Raw genomic sequence first — 21,336 nt, 5'->3', positions numbered from 1 at the left:
TAGTCTGAGGTGATACTGTGAAGTGTCACTAAAATATACAGGTAACTCAGGATGTTGGTTATTGGAGGTAATAACAATAAGAAGTTAACACTTTGAAGATCTGCCATCATGCTCCTCTCAGACAACTGGAGGCTCAAAGGGGGACTTATGGCTTGAATGTCAATAAATGTGGACTCTGACAGAAAATGGATTGGTGGAGGATATGCATTTGGGTAAAGCACTGACACCTGAAATGCTCTGCTTCAGATGTCTGTGGGCAGAGATTATGAGTCTAAGTGCATTCACTTTTCTCAGCAATATGAGAATGCCAATGTGGATCACATCAAAAGATTCTGCTGGAGCCAAATTAATGATCGTTAGGCTACAATTCATAGTAGCAAAAGTGTAAACCTTGCTTATATATGAAGGATGAGGCAGAGATAATGAAAGTGAGAAAAGAAGTGGAACTGAGAGAAAGGAGGTTAAAAGAGGAGAGGAATTACAGAAGAGTGGATGAGAACAGAGAAGACAGGAATTCAAAGGAACAGGCAATACAAAAGTGAGAGAGCACATACCAGTATAAGAATTGTCATACCACATCTGAGTCACTGCCCTTGATGCTCAACATCTTGCATCTGCTAGAAACCAGGACTTAAAAATGCTTCAGAGCATGGAGCAAGAAAACTGTCCAGTGAAAATCTATGGTGTAATGAGACCAACAAGGAAGTTTTCCTCCAACTGAGATTATTTGAAGCTCTTGTCCTCTGAATTTCAACACTAAGCCATGTCTCTTAGTGCCATGTCCACATTTCTCTTAAACGCCCCCTGAGATTGTCACCCCACCATCTCCCTGGGCAGCCCCTTCCAGTACCTGACCACCCTGAAAAACAAATTCCTCCTGATGTCCAAATCTAAACCTCTTCTCATGAAACTTGAGACCACTGAAGCGTAGAGAGCTACCAAGCAACTGCACTAAAACTCCTCTCCAGCAGAGGGGCAAAGAGTGGTATTGTCCTGGTACTACACCTCTTCTGACAGTAAAATGGATGCTGCTCTCCATGCTTGCTCAGTCAGCACTGCTCAAGGCACCTAAATTAGGATGAACAAAGCTAAGAGGGAATCTAGGAGTGCCATTATTCAAGCATTTTACTTCAGTAATTCAAGACAATGCAAAGCCCAGAAATCCCTCAGAGCAGCCCCTTTTATTCCTTCAGGTGACCTCTTCTCGTGATGGCTCTAGTACCCAGATGTTAAGTAGAAGTGACAGCTGGAGCAGGTACTGTGCACCTCCGCTTGGCAGATATTTCTTCAGGAGCAGGGAACCAGAGGCAAGAAGCTGCTGCCCAGCATTCAGCATGAGCAGAGAGGAGGGGTCATATATGAATGCTTTAGCTCCTTTCTGGACAGTGAATAATCATATCAGAGATGTCTGATGTATCAGTTGTGTCAGCCTGTTGTCCAGAATAAGTTTGTACTGCTCATGGTTGTTACTTCTGTTGAGATTTAATACAGGAATTTGGGGGTATTGCCATCCTTACTGTGGGCATAGACTTCTATATTTGTCTTAGACAAGAAAATATAAGAAAATGCTTCTTATATACCACCCATACACCTCAGAGTGCTTCAGTTTGTGCACCTTCACTTACTTACTCTGTAATAGAAACTTCACTTTTAGGAGAGTAAATGGAATTCCGTCTTAGTGGAAAATCCTGCTCCAGAAAACATGCAAATTTTTTCATCTTCAGAGAAATAAAACCCTTTAAAGACATGACAAGGTGAAAAAAAGAGTATCTGGCAAGAATTCCCATGCTGCCATAGCAGAGTGACCCTTTACAATGCTGATTTAAATGGCATGCCTCTTTTCATATTGCATTAGTGTTTCAGCTTCTGTCTCTCCTTGACTTTAGCTTCTGGGATTTTGCAATTTATAGTCCAATGTTCTGCTTTTTTTTTGCTTCTAGTCTCTTGTTGCTGGTTTTGCCCAAGCCTGTAAAACCAGATGACCATCTTGTTCTAACAAATTTGCTCAGGGTCAGGGGGGTAAAAAGTCTGACAGGGAAGTCATAAAAAAAGAAATGCACAAAGACATGGGCAGAATTTCTCCTCAAGCACAGCTAAGTCAGCTTCAGACTCACTCTTTGTTTATGGCATAGCTGCCACTGTTTGCGCTCTGGGGAGGGAGAGGAAAGAGAAGCAGGGCTGGAGAAATTTGAATATGCAGTACAGAGAGCACTTGTTTGCCATGGCACCTGATAGACCCCCTCATCACGCAAATGTCTGAGCGTAACAGATTGCTTTTTCTCTGAGATTCAGATTGGAAATGCTTGGCAGACAAAATAAAGGAATGAGTGTTTTCTAAAAATAGTCGATCTGTTTTTCCTATGACAAACAAAGATTTATGTGGACCCAAATTAATAACAATATGTTTCACATTTCCTGATCTGACTGCTACGTGTATCTCATCAATTGATATTTTTATGTATAGGATGAAAAAAAAAAAAAAAAAAAAAAAAAAAAAATCTTGCAAGAGTAGCATTTTTCAGAGGTTGAAAGGAAGAGGATGGTGCTCCCAGAAAATAAGGCTATGCTTTGTAAGAGAGCAGAAGCATTGGGCAACAGGAAGAGGGATACTGTGTACCAACTGTCCAGCCCCTGAAGTGAGATGCGAACATTTATGTCTGCTTTAGGGCAAAGGCTCATGACATATTATCCCCTTGTTAACTGGGGAAGAAAGGATTAGGTGATAGACAAACAATCCTGTGAAGATTTCCTATGTGATGTTAAGCATGTCATTTAGAGACTCATCTCAGCTGCCTTTAGCCCTGTACAAGTTAGAGAGCTTTTTAAAACTACTTAAAGGGGAGAGATGTGTGTATCCAAGAAGCAATAAGCTCATAATTTCAGGGTGATCTGCCTTGCAGACAACCCAGCAACTGCAGCTCAGTGCCTGGTTAAACCCTGCTGTGGTCTGGTTGCACTGAGTGGGTAAGTACCTGGTGCTCCAGATTCACAGCGTGCTCATATAGGGCTGTGTGTCCGAGCCCTGGATCTCCTGTGGGACTACTAAGCTGTTCTGCAGGAATAAGTGAAAAATAGCAGCAGTTTACTGCCTCAGGCATGGCAAATGTGGAGCTTTGTAGCAGGAGGTATCTTGATCCAGAGAGCTGCACTGTGAACTGGCTTCCTAAAAGAGCATCCTACATGGTTTTGTATTTCAACTTCTGTAATTTATAAATTTGCTGACAATAAAACCAGGAAAGATGGCTCCACTGAATGAAATATGTAGTACCCTGTGTCTTACCATTCATGGTTGGAAATTTGGTGTGATCTCTCTGACACAGTAAGACTTTCACAGCTTGTTATGTTGATTTCTCTACTGATTCATTGGTATCCATGAGATCCCACTGTGCCTACAGTGTGCCCAGGCATATCCAAAGTTTAATTCAAATGTAAACATTCCTTAGCATAGAACAGCTTCTCCTGCTCCACACTGTTATATGGTTCAGCCTGTGCATATGTAAACTAGAAGTATGATGGTCTGAGTTCCTATGCACCCTACTGCATCTGTGCTCTGGTGGCCCTAGCCCCATGCATAGCTTCTTACAAAAGCACAGGGAAACATTTTCAAGGTGAACAACTTCAAAATGTTCCTGTCTTCAATATGGATGGGTTTGTAAGAAATGTAGTTCTCTCAGATTTGACGCAACTTGGCAGAATATGCTTCACTTCTGGGCTCTCCTCTCAGGAAGGCCATGGCACTGTGCGTTTTGGTTCTGACTCCAAGAAAGAACTTCTTTACTGTGAGGGTGACAAAGCACTGGGACAAGCTGGACTAGAAAGGCTGTGGAGTCTCTTTCTATGGACATACTCAAAACCAGCCTGGACACTTTCCTGTGCAACCTACTGTAGAGAATCTGCTTTATCAGGGGATTAGACTTGATGATCTCCAGGTCTCTTCCAACCTGTACAGTTCTGTGATTCTGTAATGCAGAAAATGTTAGGTGGGGACAGCAGTAGATGTTCAGTCAGGGCCACTCCAGCAGAATACACAGGGGAAATTTGTTGTGTTTGTCTGAACTCATGTATGCTCAGTTCTTGTCAGTGGGGTTTGCTTTTCATACAAAAAAACCAACAGGGCATGTGACTTGTCCTGAGAAGTACTTGTCATGGAGGAAGATTTCCAATTCCATTCTTTGCCCCTGAGCTGGCCTTGAAATTGTCAATCCTTTCTCATTTAAGTTGACATTTACCCCATTTTCCTTCTTCCTCCATTCTCTGAGAAATTAAATTTTACAGGAATAAAATAAGCACATTGAAAATGGACACACGTTTCATTTACTCTAATTATGCGCAGCCAAAAGTTTCCATTTTAACAAATCTCATTGATATTCTACTGTGAACATGACTAGGGGAAGAAAAAAAAAGAACACAAAGGGATTTTACCAGTCAATTGACTTTACCTTAAAAAAAAAAAAAAAGAAAAAAATCTTTTGTGGATTAAGGAACATTTCATTTTCCACTTTAATTTCCTTCCTCTCTCTTTAAGACTGCTGCAACAACAAGACACTTCTTGGAATCACCCTAAGATTCTGAAAGGGCTGTGGTACCCTAATATCCTGGTACAGGAGTCAGTGTCATTTTGTGGATTAATTCCAAACAGCAGGGTATAAAGTGTCAATATTGCACAGGGCTTTGTGCTGGATGTGAACATGCCAGCTCTTAGGCCTCTGGGAGAAGTATTTATTTATCTCACAGATGTGGTTAAATCTCTCAATATTTCATGACCCCTGTCACTAATGCACTTAGACTCTACATGATCTTTACAAACAGCGTTCATAAAACTTACATATACAGGGATTTAATAGATCTGAGAGCAAGCTCAAGAATCATGATGTGAGGCACTGAATAATTTATTAGAAATTGTAGAAAACCTCAAAGACAAAAAAGAAACGAGAACATTTTTCCTTACGAACCCTATGAACGTTGTTTTCTTAGAGGTGGAAGCTGTGCTGATCTTGGGAGATTTTCTTTATTATTATCAGTAATAAATAACTTAAAAATAATAGAATTATGATTTTGCAAGTCTTAGTATTCTTCCTTTCTTCCTGAGCTAAAACATATTAAAATCTGCTGAACCTTCTGCATTAATTGGCTGTACAGATACGTGACAGATACGGTGTTGTCATGAAAAATACCACACCAAATCACTTCCTGCATTCTTGGATGTGAAAGCCGCTTGTTATGCTTGAATAGAAGTCTTTAATACGTATCAGTGACTTAGAAGGATAAACAATAACAACATTTTATTGCTTAATAGTCTAAACATCAGGAATACAAAATGATACTAAAAAATGAAAAAAAAAAACAACCCATAAGCTATACTATGAAAAGACAGACAGAGAGAACAGCACAATGGTTTGAACCCGGTCCCTGTATATATAAGGTTTTTTTTTTTTCTTTTCTTTTTTAATTTAATTTTATTTTTTTAACTCCCAATATTCTCTGCTTAAGAAACTGGGCAGAATTTCTCTCAAGAAATATATGCAGCTAAAAATCCGAGATGATTTTGTGAATATTGTCTATGATATCAATAGGTTTCTATCTTTGTCCTTCTGAGCTGCAATGTCATAAACCTCCTACAGGGTGGCCTGGCTTGACAGTGGATTCATACTACCCCCACAACCTCTGCTCTGCTGTGTATTCTCCTTCTTTGTATCTGAATACTCTATTTGCCTCCCCTATCAAGACTGGGACACTAATGTGATACATGCCAGCATATGTGGCCCATTTCTTAATTCTCAAGATAGTTCACACCAGCTGCATGAGTAACTATCAGCCTCTCTTCCTTATTTTCCCCTTTTGTATTTTGGCAAAAGAAGAGCATCCCTTCATAACCCAGTATCCCAGTAATAGACAAGATGTGCTGATACATGAACCAAGGCTTCCCCTGACAGCTAGCTTCATGCATATGTTGGTTGGTTTCTAATCTTTTCATGCACAAACACATTTTCCTCCAGAATTCCTCACCGTGCAAAGTTCTTCACCCATCAGCCCCCTGACTCCACAAAGCATCAGGTCTGATTTTGCTGCAGATCTAACAAATCTTCATTACATCATTCAAAGCACAAGCTTTGCTAACTCAATGAAGAAACCTTTATGCACTTTCGAAGGAGACATGGCTCTCTAGTCAGTATCTGTCTCTAGAGCTATTTCTCAGCTCTTCTCACAATATTAGCAAACCAGAGCAAGTAAACTTAAATGGATTTACTAACTTAAACCTACTGTGAAGGTTTAGAGGTTGATACTGTACTGAATTACAGTATCATTACTTTTGATTTTCTTTCTCCATTGCTTCTTGTGCTGGGGTATAATTGCACACTACTATAGATTGTCATAGTTACTGCTGTAGCCACAAAAATATTCCCCACTAATATATCTTTTCAGTGGTTGTTGCTGGATGCCAACTAAATGTAAGGTGAAAGCAGAAACGAAGTTTTGCTTCTAGCATGTGAGACCTGGTAAATGCCAACAATATTAATGTCTCCATTTAGCCTACTGATTCTACAGAAAACATTGCAAGGGGAATAATAAAAAGAGTTTTATTTAAGCACAGACTGTCTAAAAAAAAAAAAAATAGAAATGTTTCAAAATGACTGCAAGTGGAAAGAGCTTCAAGTTGAACATGGTATTTTAATGGGTAAAAAAATATTAAGTAAATTGTTTTTCAATACACCAAACTCTTTTGACACAAATTTGTTTTCAGTTTGTTCTGAGATTATTGGTACTTCTGTCTTTCTGGGACTGCCAACAATATTGTCAAGAATACTGCATGTTATTAAGACATCACCAAATGCTGTTGGAAAAGATCTCCAGAGAGTTTATATGAACTCTCTGTGACTGATAAACAAGGACAAACAGAATCATTTACAGTGACAGTGCCAACAAATTATACTGACTCCACATTCAGTGTAGCCAGATGAATAGTTACAATAAAACAATAACAACCATAATAATAATAATAAAAATAACAATGAAATGCATCTTTTCTGGATCCCATGAATATCAGCACAAACTACTTGCTGCCCTGTGATCCAGAATTTTTTGTTCAGGTTTGTATTCTTGCAAAAGAACCAAATAAGATCTGCATGTACTTTTTCTTTCTCAACAGAGAAACATAATTTGATGACTGTGACCATACAGAAAACTTCACTTTGTCCCGTTCAAAGCAAAAAGTTTTCCAGCTTTGCTACATTCTGTAGTCATCTGAGAAACAGCTTATACATTGAATACAAGCAGTATTAGAGGCTTATCTGCACTGAAGCTGGCAGTCCATGGCTTGGGCAGGCGTACTCTTTCCTGGATAAAAAAACTGGCTGGACAACTGCACCTAGAGAATGATGGTGAATGGAGTTAAATTCAGCTGGAAACAGGTTACATGTGTGTATTGGTTGTTAATATACAGATGGCAGCAAATGTACAGAAGGAATAAGTAAAGGAAAGCTCACCAGTGGCGGTGCCTTGGCTGAAGAAGCTGGGGCAGTCCTCACTGGTAAGCATTCTCCAAGAGATACTGCCTCAGTGGGAGTCAGCTCTTAAATGAGGTCTCAGAGGGGATGGAGTCGAGCTCCACCCCTTCCGGGAGCACAGCTACATCACTCTCACCTGTGCTCCCACAGCTGACCCCATACTTGCCTCAGCTGATTAATCAGAGGTTCAGACTGTGATTACCAATCTCCCATACACATGTGGTATTCATCAGGGATCAGTGTTGGGGCCTGTCATGTTTAATATCTTTATTGTTGATCTGGATGATTATCACGTCAGTAAGTTTTTGGATGACACTAAGCTGGGAGGTAGTGTCAATCTGTCTGAAGATAGTAAGGTCCTTCAGAGGGATATGGATGGGCTGAATCACTGGTCTGATGTCAGTGGTATAAGCTTTAATAAGACCACATCTTGGGTCTAGCATTTTGTTCACAACAACCCCATACATTGCTACAGGCTTGGGGCAGAGTGGCTGGAAGGCTGAGTGGAGATAAAGGATCTAGAGTTGACTGTCAGTGCTTGGCTGAAAATGAGCCAACAGTGTGGCCAAGAAGCCATCCTGACTTGTATCAGAAATAGTGCAACCAGCAGGAGCAGGGAGGTGATTGTTCTCATGTACTCAACTCTGGTGAGACTGCACCTCAAGTACCTCAAGTACTGTGTTCAGTTCTGGGACCTCACTACAGGAAAGAAACTGAGGCCCTGGAGTGTGTCCAGAGAAGGGCAACAAAGCTGTGAAGGGTCTGGTGCACAAGCCTTAGGGGGAGCAGCTGCAGGAACTGGGATTGTTCAGACTGGAAAAGAGGAGGCTCAGGGGAGACCTGAGCTACAACTACCTCTACAAGTAGAGTGGGAGTTGGCTTCTTCCCCCAGATAACAGTGATAGAAAGAGAGGGAATATCAAGTTGTGCCAGGGGATGTTTGATCTGTATATCAGGAAAAATTCCTCCTCAGAAAGAGCAGGCTGCCCAGTGGGGTGGTGAAGTCACCATCCCTGGAGGTGTTCAAAAACTGTGTGGACATGACACTGCGAGACATAGTTAGTAATTGGACTAGATGTTCCTAGAGGTTTCTTTGAACCTAAACAATTCTGTGATTCCTCTGTAAAATCTGTAGACCAGATCCTGATGACATAATTCAGCAGCTGAAATCTTTTGTCCTCATTGAAATATTCTCCCTGAAGTTTCACTTCCCAAACTGATTAGAAGTTGAGAAAGGATTTCTAAATTTGTTTTTTTATAATTACTCTATCTGAAATTGAATTTAGAAATTTGTTTTGGTGTCTTTTAAAAAACAGCATATTTCTCCTCAGCCAGTCATCATTCCCAATTAAAAACATCATTTCTGTTGCAAACAAGTTGTCTTGTTCTTGTGAGATGGACAGATCCAGGAGAGAAGTACTGAAGAATTCATTCTGTAATTCCTCAAAATGTAAATTCTTTGTAGCACATTCTATGAAACCAAAAGATTGCACTGACATGGACACAGTTAAAGAGAAGAGAGTTGAGAGGATAGAGAAGAAAAAAAAAAAAAAAAAAAAAAAAAAAAAAGACTTTGCAATAAAGTTGAAAAAAATAAAGAAAAAAAGAAAAAGAAGATGGTGACGACAATGAAGCAATAACATAAATGTATCTGCATAGGATCAGACTGAAATTACATGCATCTCAGCGTCCAAGAGCCAGAAGAGGGATACATTCAGTAGAGGAAAAGGGCTAGCACACATAGTGCTTTGCATAAGCACTCTTCGTTTCCAGACAATTGAAGCTGTTGGACAGCTCATGTGAGTCATTCTTTCAGTTTAACTGGTGTTGCTTCCTGGATTTCTAGATCCATGTATTTGCCCTCTCAGCACCTTGTAAACATCTGGGATCTAAGATAAACTGTTTCAAGAAGTTTATCAAATAAAACACCTGTTTAGAACAGTCTGCTTTTGTTTCATTTGAACTGATTTCCTAACTCCATTTGATGCTCCTAATCCTAGAATGTGAAGAACTGAAAGTAATAACTGACAGTCTATCTCAGTTTGCTGCTTTCATGCCATCAGTAACTAACTCAGATGTTCAGCTCTAAAGCTGTAGGTGTTTATTCATTTAATTTTATTTCAAATTAACTACTTCTAATGTAAGCCATGACAGCTTTCAGAAGTGACAAGGATTTGCATCGTGTTTGGATTGTGAATACTCTGCACCTCTAAAAATGTAGATTGCAGTAAAATCTGGAGATGCTTGGTCTGTAACACTGAATATTTTATAAATTGTGACCAAATTATTCAGCAATGTAAAAACATTGTTAGGATTAACTGTTATGTTATGTATGTTCACTAACATTGTTTCACAGAAACTAAATAGATTTGAGCATTATCAGTGATCACATATTAAAAGAATGCATTTTATATAAGCATAAGTCCAATAGAAAAAGGGAAAGAGATCTGAAAGATTAGAAAAAGAGCATACCCCGAACATGTAAAATAACAGTGGATTTAACTCATATCCACATAAGTCAGAAAAAAAATAATCAGAGCTAGACCTACATTTCCTTTCTTAAGTCATCCCATTTTGCTTCAGAATTTCAAAAGCCTTTCAAAATTGATAGTACATCTTGCAATTACTGCCTTGCTCTTCAACAGTGCAGGTTAACATAGCATGGGACAGAGGCTTACCTGAATGCAGAGATCATCAGGCTCTCAACAGTGCTTTAACGTGGTCTTCCAGGGTGTGCTCTGACATACAATTAATTAATTATCTTGTTTAGGCCGATGACAACACAACAGTGATAATCAGCATTCCCTTGAGGATGGCAAACCAGAAGTGATGAGTTATCTTACTTGATACATTGTTCTAAATGCTAAGAACTCATTCAGATTGGAACATTAATCCCTATCAAACCCTTGTGACAAATGGCCCATTTCCACTAAACATAGACCTTGTAGCTTATGTTAACACCAGATGGCTACTATTATGACACTGAACATAGGTAAATGAATTCTGCTGTCTGAATGTGCTTCAGTTTCCATCAGACAACTTTCCCACATCTTTGTTGGAATCTGGGCAACTTCTGCAATAAACTACTTACAAATACAGGGGGAAATACAATTACTGTAAGAGCAACATACCAGTAAGCGTACCTCTGCTCACCACAGACATACCCAAGATGGGCTGGGTTGAATCTTACCTGGTGAAGTTTTAAATGTTTTACAGGAGATTGTCCCTCTTAAGAAGACAGATACTTCATCGCCTTATATAAAAGAACTCTTTGAAGTCAGGACCTGTTGTGGAAATGATGCTTCCCATCCCCCGCATCCCCATTTCATTTTCAAAGACCATCATCCATTTATTTCCCCAACAAGCAGAACTAAATATAACCACAAAACTATTCAAACTAATAAAAACAGCACAGAGCAATCCAATACTCTATAATAGTTTACTTTGATAATCTCTTTTGTTTACCATGGTGAGATTAGCTGCTCATGACAGCTCCACTCTTCATCAAAATTTATAGTCCATAAATATATATCTATACAGCCATACATCAAGATTTAATGCATTTACTGGCAAATGTTTGCTCAAGCTGCTCTAATAGGTCAGGTCTGCTATTTTGGCATTTCCATAGTGAAGTCATGGAATATTCAGATATCTTCTAGCTCAATAACAATGGATTAATTAGCCTTTCAGCTAACTCCATGCCAGCCAGCAAACAAACAACAACCCAACCACAAAGGAAAATAAAACACAGGTGTTAGGTGTTTGATTTAGTGTGCCAGCAACTACTGACCAATTAAGGGAAGACAACAAATACTCCTCAGTTCCTTATCTGTATTCTTTCTGGTGAATTTGAGGGGAAGAAAGTAGCTGTAGTAGAATAAGTGTAAGTAAATTATGCTTTCTCTCTAATTAGGAAACACTCAAATCTTTTTATTCATCCTTTTTCCTTTAGCACTATTTTTTCCTTCCTCTATTGGCATCTGTGGCACTTTTAAGCATTGTAAGTCTTACAAAAACAAGATATTCTTAATGTTTTCTTCTTTACTCATAGAAATAAGTGTTATTCTTTCACTCAGTTATGACTTAACAATTAAAAGACCCTTTAATCCTTCTTTCCCTTTTCCACAGAGACTTATGAAGAACTGAATGGGCTTTCACATGTTGCAGCCAACAGTTGTTTAGAGGCTGAGGTAGGGTTTTGTTGTCTTTTTAAGATTGTTTTTATTTTTAATAGAATGGTTATTTATGGAATGCTGTAGTAAATGATACCGTTGCTACAGAGCAGTCTCTGAGGAGAGAGATTGAGAACACTGAATTTCAAAAAGCATTTCTCAAAGTGGTTCTTGGTAGGATACCATGGATGAAAATGGACTTGCTGTTAATTGCTTTACATATGAATGAGGGTAGAAGGTATGAAAGCTAGTTCATTTTTATAAACCTGCAACATGACAAAATTGTAAAACCACTTTATGGTTTAGATTTTTTTTTTTTAACTGAAGTTGAAGCACAAATGTAGATTCCTGGTCCTCTTTAGGGGCTGTGTGTCTCCATGGAACATTGCACTGAAATATACAGAAAGCTGAGTCTTTGGAGCCCTGTCCAGAATTTAACTAATCTGATATTCACCAATTGTTCATCATCTTATCACAGTTGTTTTCATGATACCTACAGAGGCTGTTCCTCTATAGTGACTATTTCTTTGCTCCATTTGTCTGCTTTTCACCCTTCACTTATCAGTGTAAGAGTCTGAAGTTTGCACCTTGAAATCATTCTAGTTGCAGCTACTGCATTCACAATTGCCATTAAATCCCATTGATCACAATATAAAATAATAGAAAACAAAAGCCCATGGAGAAGTGTGCATAACATGTAACATACTGTTAGCTTCCATTTATAAGATTTTTTTTTCTTTCTTTTTTTGTTTGTTTTCCATTTCTTATAAGTTTTTTGGATGGATAAATGGATGTGCTCCATTCTTGGATGAACACAGACTACTTAGGTCCCTCATGTGGTACAGGTGTCTATCAGGATCATCACAGTAGAACCTAGAGACATCACGCAAGTGTTTTATTTTATTTATTTATTCCTAAAGTATAGATTAAGTTGCAGTGCAGAATTTCTTGAACTGACCTGATTTTAACAATGTGCTGTACCCAAGGTGAGAGAGCAAGGAATAATACAATATTACATCTATGAAAAGAGAGTTTTATCTGGGAAAGTGTACTCATTTCTCACGTATGTTTCCAGAATCTGAGGACCAGCCTGAGGTCTAAAGGTACCAAGCCTTCACATTCATATCTACACAAGTAAAATTGTGAACCACACTTTTGAACAGGGCCTTCTTTGTACTACAATGCAATTACTAAGCCATCAGGCAGGATTTAGAATGCATAAACATAATACACACTGCTTTATGTACAAATTGGTTGTCAGGATCTGAAAATTTTGTCTCCAAGTTTTCTTCAGCCCTTAACAACCAGTGATTTCTATGACGATTCTTAGACAAGAAAACAAAGACCAATGTAGTGAAAAAGGAAGGATTGTTAAGATGTGGAGGAACAGTAATAGGTAATCTATGTAGATTCTGTGTAACAAGACTAGATAAGGAAAATCGCTCAGATTTATAGATCCAGAGAGTCATTAACTTTCAGAACAGACCATGGTGTTATATCAGCAATCCCTTCAGTGCACCTACAGAGGTAATATGACCTTTCTATTCCCAATTAATATCCCTCTGTTTACATGTGGAAGAACAGCATTAATCCTTTCAGCTGTCCTCTTTATTGTTCAACATGTTTTACATAAACTACATCCTTAGTAAGGTGTTCAGTGTCATTAGAATACTAAAAACATACATACAGCTGATTATTTTACATAATCTAAAGATTTTTTCGTAGCATCATTTTTCCAGAGCCTGTCCCATTGTTCTTTATTAATACTTCTTTATATTAAACTGCACAGAAATATTGTCATATTTAACAGTAAATTCAGATGATGTGATATTAGTATCTCATCACTTTCATTTTTCACCATTGCTCCTAGCTACTTGTTGTATAGAAAATTTAATTCATGACTGTCCAAATTTTTAGCTTACCTGGACTGCATTGAGTGAAGAGCAATTGTCTTGGGCCACATATACATAGACTGCTCCGAAAGTAATGCCACCTATTTTATCCATGGGAACTATGACACATGCAATGAGCACAGTAACTCTGCTTGATATAGAAAATTCTCAGTTACAAAACAGTATTTTTAATTTTGTAATTATATTTGCATTTTCACCAGCAATGAACAAGTAAAATTCTGCACCAGCAGAGGTGACCAGCTGCTACTGTCGCCACTACTGAAAGGCACCACAATTTGGTCTCTATTAGCATTCAGCACATAGAGGAATTCCATTACACACCTTTTCTTCATCTGCACTTCCGTGTCAGACAGCCTTCTGTCAGGCTGCCTCTCTGCTGCCATCTGTCACGTGACAACCAAATATAACAGAATATTGGTGGGAAGATGCAGCCACTACTGCTGTAGAGGCATCTACATCTGCCTCTGACATTGTGAGCCAACACCATGGTACAGGAGATATTACTTTTGGAGTATCCCTTGTAAAATATAGAATCATAGAATCATGAGGTTTGAAAGGACCTACAAGATCATCTAGTCTAACCATCCTCCCATTACCATTGCTACCAGAAGCCATTAAACCATATCTCATAGATCCTCATCCAGACGCCTCTTGAACACTGCCAGGGATGATGACTTCACCACCTTCCTGGGCAGCCATTCCTGTGCCTGACCACTCTGAGGAAAAAAAAGTTTTCGCTTATGTCTAATCTAAACCTCCTCTGGTGCAATTTATGGCCATTTCCTCAGGCCCTTTTTGTTGCCTGGGAGAAGAGGCCAAACTCCTCCTCACCACAACCTCCCTTCAGGAAGTTGTAGAGTGCAATGAGGTCTCCCCTGAGCCTCCTCTTCTTCAGACTAAACAATCGCAGCTCCCTGAGCCACTCCTCATAAGACTTGTGCTCCAGACCCCTCACCAGTTTCATTGCCTTTCTTTAGACACATTCCAGGGCCTCAGTGTCTTTCTTGTAGCGAGGAGCTCAAAACTGAACACAATACTTGAGGTGTACACCAGTGTCAAGTACAAGGGGATGATTACCTCTCTGCTCCTGCTGGCCACACTATTTCTAATGCAGGCCAGGATGCTGTTGGCCTTCTTGGCCACCTGGGCATACTGTCAGCTCATGTTCATCTGAGCAATCAACCAACACCCCCAGGTCCCGTTCCTCTTCACAGACATCAATCATATCATCATATATAATATAGTTAATGTATATAAGTAACAAAACTTAATTTTAATAGTTTCATCAAAACTATGTTAATAAAGAGCAACAAAAATAAAACTATCACAATGGAAAGCACAACTGCATATTTTTCACTGTTTGCAGGACTGTATTTAGCCAGTGTATCAAAATACATAATGTTTTTTGCTATCACTTGAGTTAGCACTGCGTTGCACCCTCCCCTGCCCCAGTTTCAGCTGAGATAATGCTAACAGCACACTGATGTGTGGTTGTTGCTTAGTGATGGATGTGCACTCAAGGATGTGCAGGGCAGCACAGTGGGACGGAGACATTGCCATGATGACGCAGGGAAGGGGATGGTTACAGGATAGCTGGTTGGACATGCCTGCTTTAATCAGTGATGGTTCTATGCACATTTCTGGGTTTGCAGGTAAGAATCATAAACATCAACTTACACGAGATACTTCAGGAATATTTTCATCTTCCATTGAACTTGGATGTTGATGAATTTACCTGTTTTAGCTTCCTTACTGTGAAGCACAACAAATTTGTGCTTACCTGTCCTTTCTGATAAAGCAGAACACAATACCAGTTAATATACTAACGTCACTCACTGCCCTTGTCTTCATCATTAGCACTCCCAGTCTTACAGAAAGGTGTTGCACAGGTTTTTGTTCTATTTGTTATAATTGCAATAACTTGATTTATTTTTCTAACTCTATAAGTGAATCTTTGTTTAGTTCTTTAAATTTCCTAGTGTTCAAAGACTGACAGGAAATCAATATTAGAGGTTCAAGAAGTTCTTCAGCTTCTTTTTAAGCTCTTGGGTACAAGTTATCCAGACTTGATGATTTAAAAAAAATACCTGCCTTTAGTAACTACTGTTTAAGGGAAGCCAGTGTTTAAAGATTATTGATGTTAAGACATCTCACACACAGAAGAACAAATATATATTTAAATGATTGAGTCCTTTCATGCCCTTCTCACACAGAATGAGGTAGTCCCAGTTTTCTCCATGTGTGTTTCTTTGCACCAAGGTGTTCTATTTATGAAGGAACAAATTTGCTTCTGACAGGCTCTTGGCAATACCAGGTGAAGCGTTTGCTGGTAGGCCAATAGTCATATACAGAAAGAAGAATGAAACTCACCCAACTGTGAAGGGTCTCCCTGGCTATGCAGTACTCCTTCATAAGAGGAAGGGTCCACCCCTTCTGGTTACCTGGGGAGAGCACAGATGCAGACAACTTGCCTGTGCTCCCTGGGCCAACCACACCATCACACCTCTTCACCAGGTGCTCAATTACCAGTTTAAGCTGTGACCTAACAGTTCCCCTACATGAGAATTCTTACTGCCAGAGTAGTATCTGACAAGGAAGCTGTTCAAATCCTCTTTTCTGAGCACTGAAGAAGTCAGAAAGACAATGATGACAGTGTTCCCTAATAAGGAGGGACAGGCTCTACATGTCAACATTTTGTTGGCTGTGGAGGTGGAGTACAGTTTCAGAACTGAGTAATTTCTGAAACACCATTGCAGAAGTTTACTTCTTCTGTGGGAGAACAGTGGGGATGGGGGGAAACAAAACCACAGTGCAGGTTCCTGAGTGGTAGAGAGGTTGATCATGGGAGCAGGGCCAAAATGACGGGCAGTATCCTAGGAAGAGAAGCTGATAAGCCCAGCTGATGCCAAACAACCACAGTCACAGAGACATCTGAGTATCAGCAATGGCTCCAGTGGTGAGAAGAAAGTCCCCAAATGGAGAGGGGAAAGGATGAAATGGTACAGAAAGAAACCGATGCAGAAAGATCAAGAGAGAAGAAACTATTTAAAAGGTCATAACAAAACAAGAGGAAGATTTTGTAAATATGTTAGAGAATGAAAAGAATATTTTGCTCATGGTGTCTGAGCTAAGAGTTGAGAAAAATGATTGGTAATCAGGATGCTTTCATGGGCAGAATAATTTTGACTGGGGCTATTTTTACCTAAGTATAATTAATTTGTTGACATCAGAAACTTCTGATCATTCATTTAGGTATTGTTAAAGTAAGAAGAAAACATAACAGTTAAATACTTCTCTATTCCCTCTTTACTCTCAACTTCCCCCAGTTTCACAGAAGATTATTCTCAACTCCTTCAGTGAGGCACAGGATGTTTGAGGCTGTGCACATTATCATAGAATGGCTTAGGTTGTAAGGGAGCTCAAAGCCCAGCCAGCCCCTACCCCTGCCATGGGTAGGGCTGCCCCCCACCAGCTCAGCTGTCCAGGGCCCCATCCAACCTGGCCTTGAGCACCTCCAGGGATGGGGCACCACAGCTTCTCTGGGCAGCTGTGCCAGCACCTCACTGCCCTGGTAAAGATACCTGGTTCTTGCTGCTTTCTCTCTGTTGCCTTTTGACTAGGGCCTCCCTGCCCAGCAAGACTCAGTTGCTTTATGGATGTCCTTGCTCTGAAGGGTCAGTCTGTAGCCTCCCGCTTTGAGGCCAGCTGTGGTCAGCTTAGGTGTACTGGTGGCCCTGAATCAGGCCTCTTGGCCAGCCCAAAATGGAGCATCCTACAGACATCAGCTCTCCGCCTGTGTGTTCACTCCAGAGCACTGCACTGTGCCAAACAAACTGCCTCCATATCTCTGTACCACACTCCTCCGTACCACATAAGCATGCCCAGGCTTGAAAAAGCCTCTGAGAATAACCCTCTTAATGCTCAGAGGAAGGATTTAATTAAGTTATTCTACTCTGGCATACATGCTGCATGTTGAACTGCATTTGTAATGACCTCATCTCTGACTTATGAGTGTCAGTGTTTTAGCGCAGCATATTAACATTTCATTGAAGAAAAAAAAAAAAAAAAAAATGTGTTAAACGAAGCAGCAGCCACAAATACAGAGAATCAATTTGCTGAACGATAAAAGGTTTATCAACATAATTATAAATAATACCCGCTCTGGTGCTAGCTCTGTAGAACTGCATAGATTAGGAGCAAACGTGTTTGGAGATGATCTTGTGGTGAGGTATCGAGGTGACATCTATTACTGAACAATGTGAACTGTTACCAAGATAAGCTGACGCACCATTGTTCTTAAAAAGCAATAAGAATAGAAGACAAAGAAAAAAAGAAAATGCTTTGCTATGCAATTCAGATATTTTCAGGGCCAGAGAATGAACAGACATTATAATACCCTCTCTAGATTGTAGATCCCTTATAATCCTGCAGGCGCGTATTCAGATATTTTTCTAAGCAGCTAAATGTGTTGACAGGATTAATTTACAGCCATACATTGTTCCCCTGGTACAGATTAGTATAGGAATAGAAGGGCAGAAGGTCAGGACAGTGAGTCATCTGGAAGGTTCAAGTTAAAAACTTTGCAAAGGTTTCTCCCTAAACCTTAGTGAAGACACCTGAAAAATGTAATTAGATCTAATCCACAGTCTGATTAGATTCATAAACCAATCAGTTTGTTTTTGTTTTCCAGGACAGAAAACAATGTAAAAATGTCCTGTATGCTCAGAAATCCATCTGTTTCTGCCATGGGCAGGATGCAATCTGTTTCGTTTCTGGGCTGTCCTCAGAGTTTATGGCTGGACTCCTTCATCCTTTGGCACTGGGGCAGAGCAGGGTCTCCTTCTGCTTGGCTGGGCCCTGCAGTGCTCTAATCATTCCATTGTCCTGTATAAAGAGTAGCAACAACTGGCAGAGCTCTGCAGGTTTGGATAGCCTTAACTTGAATAGACTTCATAAGTATGCTTTGGAGGGTGGAAGAACAACCTTGCAGCAGACTCACTCATTCATTTGCACAAGCTTTTGTGTGGTTGTCAGCCCTAAATCTACAAAACAGGAATAAATTACTCATTTGCAAGAAAGAAAAGTACTGCATTTTATCTGCTCAGGTGAAAGTAGCACAGCCTACATGCATATGCTAAATTCTATTACCTATACAGAGAGTACTGACTTATTATCTTTTTCTATTTCTAGCACTTTGACACCATAAATTATGGTTTTCCATTTTATTTGTATTAATTGTATACACACTTCGAAAGACGGTGATAGTGCAAGAGTGATTACAATTGAACTATAAATTTATAGAAATGCCGTTCGTCTAGGTGGACAGTTCTGTGATGAAATACATTTCTAAAGTACAGGCAGCAGGCAGAGTGTCTGAGATAACAAATGACAAATGTGTCCTGTTTATAGCTACAGAGAGACTATCCTCAATAAAAGTGGGTAACTCCATGAAGAGATACCATAAGTTATTTTCTCTTGATTTTTCGCCACAATAAATCTGTTGTGTTAAAATGCTATATATAACACAAGTAAAATGCACAGAAGATATGTTCTGAAATCTAAAATGCTGCATATCTTTTTGTTGCATTGTATGTCACTAACCATTCAAAAGAAAATACTTTTACATCCGTCTGATTATATCAGACTCCTGATACATGCATACTTGTGAAATGGCAAGCTCACAAACATTCGCAGATGCATATCCACAGCTATTATACACTGTTGTGATGTCACTGAAGTCAACAGAGCTTTAATTCCGTACACCAGAATACCTCAGACTGTGTAGAAAGCTATGTGGGAGCAAATCTTAACATGAATTAAAACATGCTTTGGAAGTGACCATGTAAAGCAGAATTTTCCCTCACATTTTTGTTTTCCTGCAGAGAAAGGGAATTAATTTCACAAGCAAGGCAATTCATCATTTTGATTTGAAGATCTCTTTAAAGAACTGTAAGGGGGTGGTTTCTTTGTCAAAAAGATGAAAGCTCTCCTATGAATTTTAAAATTTCATCTGCATGACCAAATTCCCATTCTTGAGTTATTACCTATTTCCATAAGTATTTCTATGGCTCTCACCAGCCAGGTGCCTTGGAAAAGATTTAGGTTTGGGATGAAGAAAATGGAAATGGTCCTATGATAATGGATGGCAGAAAAGCAGATGTTGTTGTTTATATGTGAGAGCAGGTGCAATTGTTGGCCTGTCTTCTACTGTGATTGATATACAAAGGAGTATGTGTCCTGTAGACATGGGTTTCCTACAGTTGTTCAGTGGTACACTTTTCTCCATGCAACAAAATCCTTAGAGGCGGTAATAACAGTGAGTGCAGAAGTTACCAGACAGAGAGTTCCTATTCAGTGACAACCTTTCTCATATAAAATTATGAACATAAAAACATTACACATATTAAGAACTGGCTTTAGGGCTGTATAAAATTCTGTCTTCTTACCTCCGTTAGATACTAGGGATACATGTGGGTCAGCAGAGGTAAATAGTTTCACCAGCACAGTGCATGGGAATGGACTGCATATCACAGAATCATAGAGATTGGAAGGGACTTCTAGAGATCATCAAGTTCAAACCACTGCTAAAGCAGGTTCCCTACAGCAGGTCACACAAGAAAGTGTCTGGATGGATTTTTAATATCTCTAGTGAAGGAGGCTCCACGACCTCACTAGGTAGCCTGTTTCATAGAATCATAGAATGGTTTGGGTTGGAAGGTCACCTAGTTCCTGGCACCTTTAAGATCACCTAGTTCCAACGCCCCTGCTATAGGCAAGGACATCTCCCTCCAGAGCAGGTTGCTGGCAGTGCCATCCAGCCTGGCCTTGACTGCTTTTGGGGGAGTGGGGCATCCACAACCTCAAGTAATGAAATTTTTTTCATATTTGTGAGCCTGACCCCATCCATTTCACTACCACAATTGAGATATTTATAAATAGCAATAGGTTCACATCTTGGTCTTTATTTCTCCAGAATGAACAGGCCCAGTCTCAGCCTTTCCTCACAAGGGTGTTGCTCCAGGCCCTTCACCATCTTTGTAGTTCTCCACTGAGCCTTCTCCATCAGTTCCCTGGCTTTCTTGAACTAAATATTCCAGAAATGGATGCTGTCCAAATGGATGTGGCCTCACCAGGGCAGAGTAGTGGGAAGGATCACCACCCTTGACCTGCTGGCCACCTTCTTTGTAATGCACCTCAGGATCCCATTGGCCTTCTTGGCTACTAGGGTGCACTGCTGGCTCACAGACAACATGTTGTCTGCCAGGATACTGACATATATCTCCCATTCAGTCTTCACCAGTCATTACAACCTCAGTACTGGGAGGTCAGAGCAAAGCAGGTATCTCTAGAGATTCTTTCTGGCTATCAGAAGAACAGGAGACTTTCTATTCACATGAAAAAATGTTTGCAAAAGAATATAAACAGTAATTTATCTGCAAGAAAACAGCACATACAGTGTTTAAAAGAAAAAGAATGCCCTGTTTTGAACAGGAGTCAAGTGTACTTAAGGTCTCAATGCCTACATGTTTATTTTGAGTCCATAACCATAACCTATTCTCTTTTGTCAACAGTTTACTTGAAGTCCATTAAAAACAGTTAACTGAAGCAGAAAAATAACTTTATACCTGTGCAAAGCACAGACAGATGGTGATCTGATTTGAGTGTCAGAAGGTTTGAAGATGACCACAGAGTTCTGCTGTTTAAGTGACACCATCTTGGTAAAAAGTGATCTGCATTCTAGAAAAG

General features: G+C 39.7%; 1 protein-coding gene across 2 annotated transcripts in view; it reads left to right on the top strand.

Moving 5' to 3' along the window:
* Nucleotides 1–21,336, top strand: part of ST6GAL2 (ST6 beta-galactoside alpha-2,6-sialyltransferase 2) — a 178,642-nt gene that overhangs the window by 18,262 nt on the left and 139,044 nt on the right. Inside the window, exon 2 of one of the 2 annotated variants that reach the window (XM_072360017.1) lies at nt 11,634–11,695. The gene's annotated coding sequence lies outside the window, so the exon portion shown is untranslated. Of the gene's footprint in view, nt 1–11,633; nt 11,696–21,336 lie in introns of those variants that run through there. The other variant, XM_072360005.1, reaches the window with a different exon arrangement.

Source organism: Excalfactoria chinensis, chromosome 1 (genome assembly GCF_039878825.1).
Source record: "Excalfactoria chinensis isolate bCotChi1 chromosome 1, bCotChi1.hap2, whole genome shotgun sequence".
Classification (NCBI taxonomy): domain Eukaryota; kingdom Metazoa; phylum Chordata; class Aves; order Galliformes; family Phasianidae; genus Excalfactoria; species Excalfactoria chinensis.
Note: the sequence above shows the minus strand (reverse complement) of the source record. Positions and strands in the feature narration are given on the sequence as shown.